This window comes from Leopardus geoffroyi, chromosome B2 (assembly GCF_018350155.1).
Source record: "Leopardus geoffroyi isolate Oge1 chromosome B2, O.geoffroyi_Oge1_pat1.0, whole genome shotgun sequence".
Classification (NCBI taxonomy): Eukaryota; Metazoa; Chordata; class Mammalia; order Carnivora; family Felidae; genus Leopardus; species Leopardus geoffroyi.
The window spans coordinates 8778868-8793726 of record NC_059332.1 but is presented as its reverse complement, the minus strand read 5'-3'; the positions used below and the strand labels follow the sequence as shown (position 1 = coordinate 8793726).

The 14859-nt window shown below is 39.8% G+C and overlaps 1 protein-coding gene across 8 annotated transcripts in view; it reads left to right on the top strand.

The window, feature by feature from the left end:
- The window catches only part of CDKAL1 (CDK5 regulatory subunit associated protein 1 like 1), a 715645-nt gene that overhangs the window by 114889 nt on the left and 585897 nt on the right, over positions 1-14859 (top strand). The gene's annotated exons all lie outside the window — the stretch shown is intronic.

The following is a 14859-nucleotide window of genomic DNA, read 5'->3' as shown; positions in this document are numbered from 1 at the left end:
TAGCATATTTATAATATATATTCATATATACATATATACATGTATGTAAATGTATACATATATATGAAATTTAGTATGTATCAAAAAAAGTATGAATTGGAGTTTTAAGATTATACTGTTTTGACTTTATGTGATAAAGAATGTAACTTTAATGTGGACTTTTCCCATGGGTGATTTGAATATTTGTTGAGTAGTAATGACGTCTTCTTCTCAGGGAACCCAGTCTACACTTGTTGGATCAACTCAAAACAGTCTTTCCCTCTTTTTTCCTTCCTGCCCATTAACATTGTTCTCGATACTAACGATGCCTGGCCTTGAGGGGAGTGAAGTTCAGTGGAGGAGAAGGGCATCTAAGTCCTTCTTTCTTTTGCTCCTTCACGTTCAAGTGAAAGATGTTTCCTTTTGCATATGTGCTCTATATCTCCTCCTGTTCACCTTCTTGGAAACCTTGGTTTATAAATTATGTCCTCCTTTTCCTATGTTCTCAACGTCTCTTCATCTCACTGGTGCCTTCCCATGGGTACTGAAACCTCAGGTCTGATTAGTCCCAGGGCCCCCTTGTAGCTATCCCTGCCCAGGACTCATTGGTTCCGGGGCCCCCTTGTAGCTGTCCCTGCCCGGGACTCATCGGTCCCGGGGCCCCCTTGTAGCTGTCCCTGCCCGGGTCTCATTGGTCCCGGGGGCCCCTTATAGCTGTCCCTGCTCCGGTCTCATCGGTCCCGGGGCCCCTTGTAGCTGTGCTGCTGCTTTCCTTCTTGTCTTTCCAGCCAGACTTCTTACATGCTCCACCTCTCCACATCCCGTTCATACTCAGCCCCCATGGGTTTTTCTGTCAAATACATCAAATGAAATATATCAGACATTTATGAAACATGTACAGTTTACATAATAATAAACATAGCACCTATATAGCAACCACTCAGTGTAAGAATTACAACATTGCCAAGACTTTAGAAACCACCACGTGTCCCTTTTTTGTATCCTATCCCTAAGAAGTAATCTTTACCTTGACTTTTGTGAGTTGTTCCCTCACTTTTATTAGTAAATCTACATTTAGGAAGAGTATCACCCCAAACAACATGTGGTTTAGCTTTGTCCTGTTTTGAACTCCATTTGTTGGACCTACTGATGTTAGAGATTTGCTTCTTTTCCTCAGCAATAGGATTTTAGATTTATCCATTTGATGGATATAAAATAACTGGTCCTTCTTACATTTCACTGGATGGATTTGTCACTGTTTGTTCATCTTATTATTGATCGAGTACTGAGTTTTCCCAGCGTTTTGCTTTTATGAACACTGTTGCTCTGAACATTGTGAACATGTTTTCTGGGGCACACGGGCAAGCGTGATTTCAGGATACGGACATAGGAGTTGACTCACTGGGTCACAGGTGAATGTGTATTCAGATGTTAGTAATGTCAGACTCTTCTTCCTGAATGGATGTACCAGCGTTCACTGCCTGCAGTAATGGCTGTGCGCTACGTTCTTGCCAGTTCTCCATATAGTCAGACTTCTAGGTGTTTGCCAGTCTCGTGGGAGAGGTGATGGCTCACTGTGCTTTTAATTTGCATTTCCTTGATTACTAATGATGTTGAGCATCTTTTTATATGTTTATTGGCCATTTGGGTCTATCTTTTTTTGTGAAATGGCTTTTTAAATATTTTTTCCTGTTCTTTTTTTTACTGTTTGTGGGAATATATTATATGTATTCTCTATACTAATCTTTACATGTTGTATAGGCAGCAGACATCAATTGTAGCTTTTTTTTCCCCACTTCCTTTAATGGTATCTTATGATGAAGAAAAATTTTGGATTAAAATTTATTTTTTTCCTTTGGGTCTGTGCTCTTACTATTTACGAAGCTTTTCTTTACCTCAGAGTTAAGGTATTCTGTAATATTGTCTTTTAAATGTCTCCTCTTATACTTTAAGTTTATAATCCATCTGGTGTTAATTTTTGTTGTATGGTACCAGGAAGGGGGTCCAGTGTCCTTTTTTCCCCCCATGTAGAAAGTGAATTTTTTTCAGTATCATTTATTGTTTTTTAAAAAAATCCATTCTTTTCCTTTGTGTATGTATTACTCACTCTGATGTTGAGTGTCCATAGATGTTTGGGTCTGTCCCTGGGATCTCTGTGTGGTTCCATTGATCTCTTTCTTTCTTTTGGTGCTGTTCCACACAGTGATTGATACAGCCTTATATTAAGTCTAGATATTTGATATCTACCAAGAATATCTTGGCTTTTCTTTGCCCTTTGTCCTTCCACATAAATTTAGTATCAGATTCTAGGTTCAACAAGGAAGAAATACTGTTGAGGTAATGATTGTGATAAGATTGAATCTCATGGTGACTTTGAGAGGAGAATTGGCATCTCTACATTTTGAGTTTTCCAGTCCACGAATAAGGTATCTGGGCCTTCTTTGACTCTCCAGGAATGTATAATTTCTTCATATAGTACCTGTACTTGTTTTAGATCTTTCCCCTTAACAGTGTAGGGACAACCACATTATTCCAATATCATTTATTATTATATAAAAAAACATGTTATTTCTCCTTGTACCTGTACAGTATTTATTTTTATACTACTGTACAAGGTATTTTAAAAGAACTATTTTTCTAGCCATGTTTGCTCCCTTGGTCTCTCAGGATTAATTCTTGCAGCAGTGGGAAGGATGGTTGGGCGTAAGGACAAGTACAGCTCAGGAGTCCATGGAGGGCAAGAGTTGAAATAGTTTAGGAGCCGATGACCTCATCTCACATGGAGGCACTCGGGTAGGGAAGGAAGGAGTTGACTTAAAAAAGAAGAATTCTTTATCCTTTCAACATTGATGAGTATGACTCTAAGACCACTGGCTAGAGTATAATGGGGAATGCCAGACGGGGAGTTCAGTTGGAGGGAAGACATGTTTTGGTTTGGAACAGGCTGTATTTGAAGTCACAGCTATAAATACTCTAATAAAGTGATGATCCTATTTGATCTTTATTGAGTGCCTTCTGTGTGCTGGGCACTGTTTGGAATGCTTTGCCTCAGTGGGATATCACCTAGCTTAATTTTTGCAGTCTGTCACTGAGTTGTGGCTTACAGCTTTATTCCGCTTTTCCAGATGAGGCAGCATCTGTTTTCCAGAGGAAGTTCTGTAAGGCCGTTCAGTTCCCAAATGGTGCAGTTGGGATTGTAACCTAGGCAGTCTGACTGGAGTCGCTGTGTTCAGTCATTTTCTTACTGTGCCCCCCAGATAGAGCTGTCAGGGAAGCGTTTGTAGGACTCAGGCAGTCATCAGAGGGACCAACACTAAGAGACAGAGTTTATACTTTTTGCATAGAAGTGATAGCTGAATGTGATGGTATACTCAACTCAGAAACTACAGGAGGAGCAGGGGGTGGGGGGCCACTTGCACTGCGGTGGGGAACAGAGGAGGGTGGTGGAGATGCAGGGTGGCGCAAGGGAGTGGAGTCACGGTGGGGAGCAAGCCGAAGATGATGATTGCCAGATGCTGCTCGTTTTCAAAGTATGCTTTTCATTTTATGAGAAGTCGGTCGTGTCCCCAGGTTATCTACTCTTTCCTTCTAGGAAAGGTAAATAAGATGTAAGGGTATTTTCATGCTGTGGATACCCCCTCCGTACAGAACCCAGAGGATTTGGTTTCTGTGATTCTGTTTTGCAATGTAGCTAATGGCTGTGCTCCTAGACTGTTTGTAGACTCAGATATAACGTGTGTCAGTGGGTTTTGTCGTATACACGGCTGTGTTGTGAATGTGGTTCCCAGGAACGATGCGGTGTTGGGATGATTAAATGAAGTCATCCCAGGAGAAAACCGTCTTTAAACACTGGTGGCAGCAAGCTCACTCCTTTAGTGCACTCTTCTGCTCAACTGAAAGAAAAATGTAAAAACAGTATTGGAGGTGATTAAGTAGTGTTGTTTTTTTTTCTTTTAATGGCTTTAAAGGCTTTTGGTAATCACAACCAGTTCTTGTTAACATAAAGCCTATGCCAGTATTTGATTTGTTTCCAGAATAAATATAATCCGGTAAAAGACACAATAACAATGCTGAGGAAACGTCAAATTCAAGTGACATTTTTATACATGGAGAGACTCTCAGTGATGTCCTGCTTGTGCCAAGCCTCGTGCTTTACTTTGCTGCTTCCTCCCTTGTCGTCACTATCTCTTAACAGAGGATGGGAGATGAATACTTTACGCACTCTGGTACACCTTGAGTCGTCGACACTCTCCTTTACGCACTCTGGTACACCTTGAGTCGTCTACACTCTCCTTTATGCACTCTGTTACATCTTGAGTCGTCTGCACTCTCCTTTACGCACTCTGGTACACCTTGAGTCATCTACACTCTGTGCACCGTTACACCTTGAGTCGTCTACGCTCTCCTTTACGCACTGTGTTGCACCTTGAGTCGTCTACACTCTCTTTTATGCACTCTGTTGCGCCCTCAGTCGTCTACACTCTCCTCCAGTCTCCTGGCTTCATCCTTTCCCTTTCAGTGTCCTCTCTTGAATTCATTTTCTTTTTTTCTTCTTCCTTTCTTTTCTTTTTTTTTGATGATAGTGAGACGACATTTAAGTTCAGGAGAGTCCAGTAGGTTTTTCCTTCTTCCTGTTCTGCTTCACTTAATCCCTTCTGCTCAAATTCAAAGATTTACAAAGATGAGCTGGGACCTATTTTTTTAAAAATCTAGATCTTGTACGAATAACGATTGCTTCACTTTGCCGCTCATTCCTGAATGTGATCATTTCTGATCTTCTGCTTTTGTTTCTCTCCCATTGTATTTTTGGTATTTAATAATTGTTTGTCTTTAATTACTTATCACCTCATATTTATGTCTCTTGAGTCACCGAGGCAGGAGTAAAGAGAGATAACTCTAAGGGATTTATCTACTGTCTTTTATGTCATTAATACCATTAATATTAAGATTCATGAATCATCGATCTCATTGATTAAAATCCATGAATTGTGAAATCCTAATGAGACAGTGGTAGACTGATTTTTTTTCCCCCTGGTGGTGATGGTCAAACTTCACAGTATACACAGTATTGTAGGCAGTGTTATTTAATGTTGGTCAGAGAGAACGTGGCTTAAAATTATTTGAAAGTCTTCATTTTATAAGCTAGTGCTGATAATACAGCATTTGATCTTTAAATAATTCGTTAATCTAGTTAACGTACCCGATACAAAAGTGCACGTCTGTATTAATCTGTAGGCTGTGCTGCTGAGCACTTTATACTGGCTCTCTTCTAGTTGATCTAATTATTAAGGTTTTGCAGTGTTTGTGTTACTGGTATTCAGATTGATAAGCGAGTGGGAGTTTTAAGTAGCAAAAATGAAGTCGAGTGATTTTGGTGGGGGGAGGCTGCTTTCTGAACTTGGAAATCTTAAATGCTGTTGCCTTTGCTGGTTTTGAAAAAAATCACTAATGAGCCCCATGTTTTGTGATAGCAGCATATTGGATGTGTGCACTTTCCTCTTGAGCATTTGCTAGTTGCCCTGTCCTTGTTTTATTCATTACACCAGTTTGATTTAGACAATATGGCCTTTAACTTGAGGGGCTCTTGAAAAAGATCAAAAGTTTCAAAAAAGTAAAACTTGCTCTTAATGAGAGTATCAAATAAGAAAACTCCTTTGGTTAATGCTTTATAGAAATGTGGGATCTTTTCTATGCCACCTAAAGGAGGTCATTCAGAGGCTGGTGAAAATAAACACATCTTGTGTGTTCTATATAAATGACAGAAAGAATAGCCAGCTTGCTTTGATCATATGGGCTGTCAACCTCTTTTTGACCTGGTGCATGATTAACCCAAACGGGCAGTGTGGTTTTAGCCCTGCTGATAGTGGATAGACCAGAGTCACTGGTTCTTTGAACCACCTTTGCTATAGAAATAAATGGTAATGTGGAAGGGAAGGTTTAGATGTCTGAGTGAAATTACTTGAGAGAACAATTGGAAATTTAAGAAGGAATGAACAGAGAAGAAAACGGTTGAGACAGAGACTACTTACTTTGTATAACATCTTTTTGTCTACAGGACAGCTCCTTATATAGCATTCTGTTGATAGAACACGGAAGTTATTGGATGGTCATTCCTATTATGAAGTCATTTTTTTGCTCTATGTAGTTTTAACTTGGAGTTCTTCTTCATAAAGTTGGGGACGCAGCATAGTATTGTTTGAACATGAATTTGTACAATGTTTTAAAAAAGCTAACCTATTAAGAACAGAGAAATGCTTGGCCTTTCAGTTAGTAATTATCCAGTTTATAAGAGAATAAAAAGCTTGACTGATTGTGTTGTTAACCTAGATTCACTAGTAATCAGGTTATCTTTTGGAAGAGAAAATTAACAGTAGGTTTTAGTTTGGCCTTACAGAAGTTGTTCTGTTAAACTTAATTTTTGGAGCGCCGGGGTGGCTCAGTCGTTAAGCATCTGACTCTTGGTTTCAGCTTAGGTCATGATCTCACAGTTTGTGAGTTCAAGGCCCGCATCAGGCTCTGTGCTGGCAACATGGAGCCTGCTTGGGATTTCTCTCTCCCCCTCTCCCTCCCCGGCTTGCGTGCTCTTTCTCTTCAAAAAATAATAATAAATAAGCATAAACTTAATTTTTAATACTGCACATTGTCTATTTTTTTTTTTTTAACTTTGGTGTTTCAATTTTGGCTTTTCTAGTTGTATGCGGTGGCTTTAGTTCATTGTCAGTTTTATGTCCTTAAACTGTCAGTGGCAGCTGCCTGAGTATAATTTTACCAGGCACAGTCTCATTGCTTCAGTTTTCCTTGCTCACCAGCACGTTTCCCTCCATATGGAATGTTAGTTCAAAAATAGTGGACTGTTTAACTTCGTATGTCCTGGATCAGCTATGGCCTCGTGAGGTTTTTGTCCCTGAACAGTGCCGTGCTTAGTATGAGCTGACATTTCCTCCTCCCATTTTCTCATTTCCTTCACTTGTTCTGATACCGTCCGTGTGCCGATGACTCTCACATTTCTGTTTCTGACTCTCCTCTCCCCTTCCAGGATCCAGACGTGCATATCTGACTGCTTCCTGGACTTCTCTGTTGACATGACTCATTGACCCCTCCAGTCATCATGTGGAAACCCATGTTATGTACCTCACCTTCCCCACCCCCCTCACCCCCCCCACCCCCCGCTGGTGTTTGCACTCATGCTGTCTGTCTTGTTTGCTTGCACGGTCATCTTCCAGATAGTCTGTGAGTTTTCTTTGATTCTTTTCCTTCTAGAATATCTTTTCCTTTCTCCTTTTAACCCTTCTTCCTCCTCTTTTCTTTTTTCCTTTTTTAAAAAATTTTTTTAACATTTATTTATTTTTCAGAGAGAGAGAGAGAGAGAGAGAGAGAGAGAGAGACAGTGTGAGTGGGGGAGGGGCAGAGAGAGAGGGAGACCCAGAATCCAAAGCAGGCTCCAGGCTCTGAGCTGTCAGCACAGAGCCCAATGCGGGGCTTGAACTCGCAAAACTGAGCCGAAGTGGGACGCTTAACCAACTGAGTCACCCAGGTGCCCCATCTTCTTTCTCCTTACTTTCGCTCGCTGTTATTAGAATTTTTATTCCTTATGTGGTAATAAGTGTTCCTCTTGGAACCGGCGGTGAACCACTGTGTTCTCTTCAGGAGTCGTCAGATTGCCGCGGACTAGACACATATCTTTTGAATGTAACCCTCTCCCTCCATTCCTGTTGTTAATGCTGTAGTTGCCGTCCTCAGTATCTCTTGCTCATAAGTTCACAGGAAAATTTTAACTTGTTTTCAGCTACTTTTCTGGGCCAGTCCATGTTCTCCTTTCCTTCACACCCCGTAGTGGTTCCATCCCAGCTATAGGATGAAGGTAAAATTTCTTAGTGTAATAAGGTCTTTAAAAAAAATCTTTCTTGCCTCCCACTCTAGCTTGTTTTCTTGTGGCTCCTTAGACTTCTACTTTTCTCGTACATTATATGATTTTTTAAACACATCATGTGTTTGCACGTTTTCTTTCCTTTCCCTTGAAAATGCTCCCCCTTTCTCCCAAATGCATGCACGTGTGCATGTGCGTGCACTTGCACGCACACACTCACACACCCACACACTCATGTAATCCTGCCTGGCAACCTGTTCTTCGTTTGGAACTCCTATCAAAGGCAGTATCATCTGTAAGGTCATCTCCCTTCTAACTGCCCCCCTTACCTCCAAGGTCCACCGAGTTAATCACCCTCTATTCTCTGCTGCTACTTTATCCCGTACAAACATCTATTGTTGAATATTACATTTTATTATTTGTTTACATGTTTGACATTCTACTAGATTGTGAGTCTTGAGGTCAGGTTATTGACCTCAGGAAAATTCTTTTTTTATGGAGTTTCTGACCCGCTGACTCTACTGTGTAATGATCTTCCTTTTCTTGGGACACAGAAACCATTAATAGACTGCTTGTCAACTCTTCTAAGAATCGTCCCCCAAGGCCCTTGTGAATCTCTTGTTGGAGACAAGTCTGTATATTTGCAAAAAGGGGGAAAAAATTCTAATTTTCGAATATCCTGTTAATGGACCTTCTTTTTAAGAAATCATGCTGTTTTCTTTTTATGTTTTCCTTGTAAACTAGGAAGAAACCTGCCTCATGTCATTAGTGAGGTAGGAAACTTGTATTGGTCACTGTTGCTGCACGGTGTCTTTCCAGAGAGAGTAGGAAAGGGGGTAAGAATTCTTTTGTTTTAAATTTCAAGGTGTTGTTTAAATTACAGTTAACATACAGCGTAATATTGGTTTCACGAGTAGAATTTAGTGATTTACCGCTTACATACAACACCCAGTGCTCATCACAAGTGTCTTCCTTAATGCCCATCACCCATTTAAGCCATCCTCCCACCCAGTACCCCTCCAGCAGCCCTCAGTTTGTTCTCTGCAGTTGAGAGTATGTTTAATGGTTTGCCTCTCTCCCTCTCCCTTTTCCACCCCGATGTTCACTTACTTTGTTTCTTAAATTCCATATATGAGTGAAATCATATGGTATTTGTCTTTCTCTGACTTCTCTTAGCATAATGCACTCTGGCTCCATCCATGTCATTGCAGATGGCCAGATTCATTCTTCTCATGGCCATTTATCAGCAGTGGACATTTGGGCTCTTTCCATAATTTGGCTATTGTTTATAATATTGCTATAAACATCCGGGTGCATGTGTCCCTTCAAATCAATATTTTTGTAGCCTTTGAGTAAATACCTAGTAGAGCAATTGCTGGATCATAGGATAGGAATTCTTGGAGTAGTCACTTGGTCAAGCTGGCAGAAGTCCACCTGTGAATGACAGGACTTTGTTCTTCTTGCCAAACTAAGCTGGGCCAACTTCAGGACCTTGACCATTGGCTCAATTGAAGCATCTCATCTTGAGTCAGAGGGTAGGAAAGAAAGGTGTAGATAAGAACCTGGTAATGTTTGGTCTAGAGTTTGACACACAATTGTAATTACTCGATACATATTTGTACAGTTAGGTCGAACTGATTCTTTCTTTTTGGGGAAGAGAGGTTAGCATCATGCTGTCTGTGCATCAGCAAGTCATTGTTAATGTATTTACTCTGGTTAAATATATAAATTATATAGCTATATTAATACCATGGCATATATTTTGCTTTTGAGTATCAAATTGTTCAGTTTCACCAAATGAGCAGGAAACAGGTATACCACCGAATTAAAAAAACAAAACACAAATCCACACGGCTGTTTCAGGGGAGGAAGCTGAAACGTTGGTAAGGTTGACTTGAGAAAGGACGTTATGAGAGAGGTCAAATAGTAAGATGTATGTGCACGGGGATACTGGTACAGACCACATTTTTGTGGGTACGTTGTTGTTTAGGGGTTAGGCCTTATCATCGTACCACGTGTGGATTTGTGTTATTCAAGTCCTAAGTTATGGTTCTGTTTAGTCTATTTTCTGTTGTTGCAAGGACTTTATATTTGGTTTTCCCCATCAGCGAGTCTGGGGTTAATAATGGTGTTGGAGGAACATGCTTTCTGGAAACATAAATGGAGAACTCTCTGTTGATTCCTAAAGATTTTGACCAGTTCCTCGTTACAAGGTTTATGTCACTTGTCCCCTAACCAAGGAAAAACATGGAGATGAATGGGAGTTCAGGGATATTATTACGTGGTATATCCCAGTGAGAAACTTGATGGGAAATAAAGGAGAACATGTATTTTAGGGTTGAACTTCTTCTGGTAGACTTGAATAAGGCAAAATGAGGGAATAAACTCACAGTTGAAAGATTAGTCACTTATTTTGCAAATCAGGAACAGAAAAAGCAGTTTAGATGTAGTAGGTCATTTTAAAATGCAAAACTGAGTTTTTGTAGTTATCTACAATCTTTTTGGAGAATAGTATTTTGCATATTTCATGATTACTGTTACATCAACAGTTGCTTTGTTTTTGCCATTTTAAGCAAGAGAGTCAGTGAAAGAGGTCAGTGTATTATGTACTGGCAACAGCTGGCTGATAGCGTTGAATACTTACGTAATTAAATATATGTGTTGGCTGTTGTCCTAACAGCTCTGTAGGTGGAGGCCCCAGAAAGCATGCAGAAACTTGCTTTAGCAGGATTAAAGAAGAAATCAACATGATCTGGGCCCGTGCTTTCAGCCAAGAGTGATTTCCTATTGTTTTGGTTTCAAAGACATTCTACTTATTCTTGGTGTGTGTGTTTATACAACAGAGAAAAGGACTCTTGTGTATTTTTTTCTCTCCTTATTCTATGCTCTAAACGTAAGAAACGTAATCTTTCTTAAATTTTAGGCACTCAGTGGTATTGTTTAATAACTGAGAATAAACGAACTAAAAAAACATAGGACCTTTAAACCTATAAACAGGGTATTAAAACATCACGTGTTAACTGTTGCTGTCCCTTGCTTATGGTTGCACTTAGGTTTAGGTGTGCTCCGGGCCACTTTGAAGGGTTACCTCGATTTTAGACTATATTAAGGCATGGTTGTCTGCAGTCGTGGAAAACTGGAGAGAGTGGTTGCGAAGGGGAAACAGGATCCGTAGGTAAAATGAAACTGCTTTTAGCTACTAGCCTTATCTGTGGAGGCAAATCCTATTCAAAGTGCCCTATGTTTATTTCTCTTACTGTTTTTATAGCTCAAGGGCTGAGGCCAGTCCTTAAGGCACTTTTGAATACAGGCTTTGATGGCTGGATAGCAGCTCTGTGGGTTATTAGACACAGTGCTTGTAGACATAGTCCGGCATGGCTGTGTGTGGCTGTCCCATATGAATAATCCTGTATTTAACCATCTCTTGATGTGCCTGTACTCCGTTTCAAAGTTCCTTAGGGGTAGCCACTATGTGTTTTATCTGCATCCTGACACCTACTAACTGTGGTTGACCATGATGGTTGAACAAATGAATGAACCAAACCATACGTTTTGCTTTCTCTCTAGGTTTATCCTCCTGACCCCCACCACCCCCTGCCTCTGTCAGAACGAGAGTGTTCCCCTGTAGCTTTTCATAGAACTTTTTCTGTATCCCTGTTTTCTATCAGGTTGCCTTACTTAGAAATTAAGTTTGGCTGTATGTCCTAGAAAACTAAAAAAAAAAATAGAGGCTTACATAAGATGGGGGATTTAGTTTTCTTCTCTAATACAAAGTCCACAGTTAGGAAGTTGCTGGCTTTGGTTTAGCAATTCGAGCATGGAAGTGCCAGGTCCCGGCAGTCTTAGAGATCTTTCCATTATGGTGGAACGTCAGTGCTCCTCTGCAGCCATTATATGTGTTTTCTAAAAAGGAGGAAGTACCGAAAGGGGGGACAGTGCCGCTTGACTTTGTCCTTCCTTTAAAGGGCTTTGTAGGAAGTCCCACTCAAAACTGTGTGCTTTATCCCAATGGCTGGAACCATATCAGATGACTTCTCTATTCATAAGGGAAGCAGGAAATATATTTTTATTTATTTCAGACTGGTCATTGTTGTTCCCAACAGAATTGGGGTTCTGTTGGTAGGGGAGAAAGGGAGTACTTTATCTGGGGGCTAACTTGATGTCACTGCTGTAGATGTAATCTTTGGGGCAAAATACATATTTTGTTTCTTATTTGTCTGGATCCCTGTATTAGATTATGTTCTCAATATGGACAAATGACCCTTCTTTCTCCTTTTTTCTTTATTAAGAACATTTAAGAAGCAGCATAGTTGCCATTTGAGAACTTTTTCTCTTTTTGCTTACCCGGACCTGTTTCTGATGATGTAACAACAAAACATACAGGAGAGAGCTCATGGCTTAGATGTTTGCACACACTAAGGATAATGATAATGATGATAATAATGATAATGAGTAATTGGGATTTTCAAATACCTTCTGCTCCTAAGATGTACAGTTAGCGTATTTGAAATGGAATCTATGAGGACAGTATCTCGTTGTTCCAGAGATTCAGTTTTATGATATAATAATTCTAAACCTGCTTTAGAAACTAGAGATTTTAAAAGAATTTAGTAGAAAACAAAACTAGTGGAAGACAAAAGTAGGGTCGAAAATGGAATATCACGGAAGGTTTTAACCAATTGGAAGCCAGGTTGAGACTGAAATTCATTCTATAATTAAATATTAGAAAATGTTATTTTATATAATTCTAGAAAGTGTTTCAGCTGAGAACAATGCTGCTTTTCAGTAAAATGGAAATTCAGTGTTATACACCTAACATGAAAAAAATGGAGAGTTAGAAGTAACCACTGAACATCTAACCAGTGGGATGAGTCCAATAAAACTTGCTATAGATTTTCTGTAGTTTGGTGCCATTGGATATTAGAGGAAAGTTAAGGGTATCAAATTCTTCTCATGGAATGCACCCGAACATTGTGCAACAGTGCCTTTTTGTGTCCCTGCACAGATACACTGCTGAACCACTGTTATGAACTGCCCAGACACAGTTACGTCTTAATGGCCTATTCTTCAGTGTTTTTCTTCTTTGCTGAATGTGTGCGTGCGTGTGTGTGTGTGTGCGTGCACACATGCGTGCTTGTCTCCTCAGTAGATACATGGAGAAAGAAACTGACAGAATCACATGATAGAAACTGCTCTGGGAAAACTACAAATTAATGTGTATGTCAAAGATCTCTTTCATAGAATGTTTTAGAATCAACAGCTCGTCCTTTGTGCCAGGCTGTGACATGCTTTCTAGCTCGTAAATTTCTTTTCTCTTATATGAGGGGTCAGATAAGAAAGTTTACGGCAAAAGTAAAAAGTTTAATTTGATGCTTTCCTTAAACACGTGTCAATATTGTATGATAGTTACCAGAGAAAGACTTGTTTTTTCTTTGAATGAGAAAATGTTTCGAGTCAACGTATTTCATACTTTTTTTTGGTCATCCATGGTTGAAGCATAGATTAATTTACTGTTTTGACGTTTTTACCACTTTACTAAATAACAAAGGTTTTGGTATACTTGATCAAGTGATTTTTAAAATGGTAATTAAAAAATATGAAAATAGAACTGATGGGTATTCCATTGAGCATATCCTGGGCACATGGCACTCTGAGTATATATTTCTTTTCCTCTCATTGTCCTGTTGCCTAAGTAGCTTCAGTTAAGCATTTGAGCCTGAGAACTGGATGTCTGAGGAGAACACTGACGTGGCTGAGACACCAAGTTTTAGGAACAAGGTTCACTGCATAATGGACATTAGAGGGGGAGCCTTATCTGTATTGCTAGGGGTGAAGGAGAGGAGGGTCAGAGGCCTGGAATTATGGGAGTCTTTCCTCTCCTGTAATCCTAGAGCAGTATTTCTGAACCTTTTCAGGCTCTGAGATCCTTTCGTATAACAAGTACGTTGCACTGTATGTACCCTTTATTATTCTGAAGTGATATTCACAAATAATATAATTTACGTACACACACAATAACAAATGACAGTGCTCGGAATACAATGTAAGGGGAGAAACCAAAAATTGGTAAGGTAATAGATACGTTTCAAAATGGAAATGTTCAGGCATGGAGGCACCAGGAAAAGTAAGAGATGAATGCATATAGAATTACACTGAATGTGAGGGTACTGAATGTGGCGTGACATCTGTGTGGCCTTAATGGCTTAAAGCCAAGAATGGCCTAATCCTAGTGACGGGCCTTTCTAGACCAGATGACGACTCTTGGTAAAGTTCTCAGTGCAGCAAAACGTGATTTTTTTCCTTCCCTGCATTTTCATAAAAGTTGGATTCCCGAATCTGCTTAAAAAAATGCGTTGTGTTTATATGTGAAATAGAGTTAGAATGTAGATATTGTGAATATGTTTTTTACCTACATGAATGTTCAGTAGGACATTTAAAGCTCATGCAGGACGTGTGGACTTTTTCATGCTGGACAGACCTGTTCTTTTTTTTTTTTTTTTTTTTAATTTTTTTTTTTCAACGTTTATTTATTTTTGGGACAGAGAATGAACGGGGGAGGGGCAGAGAGAGAGGGAGACACAGAATCGGAAACAGGCTCCAGGCTCTGAGCCATCAGCCCAGAGCCCGACGCGGGGCTCGAACTCACGGACCGCGAGATCGTGACCTGGCTGAAGTCGGACGCTTAACCGACTGCGCCACCCAAGCGCCCCAGACCTGTTCTTAACGAGAAGGAACCAGGCACCTGTGACTTCTGCCCACTGAGTGGCCCTTGCAGTCTCCAGTGTCATAATCACAAAGATTTGATTGGTTTCATGGCCTAATGATTTAAATTTCTGTGTAGCCTGGGAAACACCCAAATCAATATCTAGGAAAAGAAAACCCACAGAGGTTAAAAAAATATAATTTTATATCTGTATACATGATTTGTATTTATATAAATATATAAAAAATCATGTATAAAATCATATATGTATATACACACACACATGTGATGTGACATCAGTAATATCACA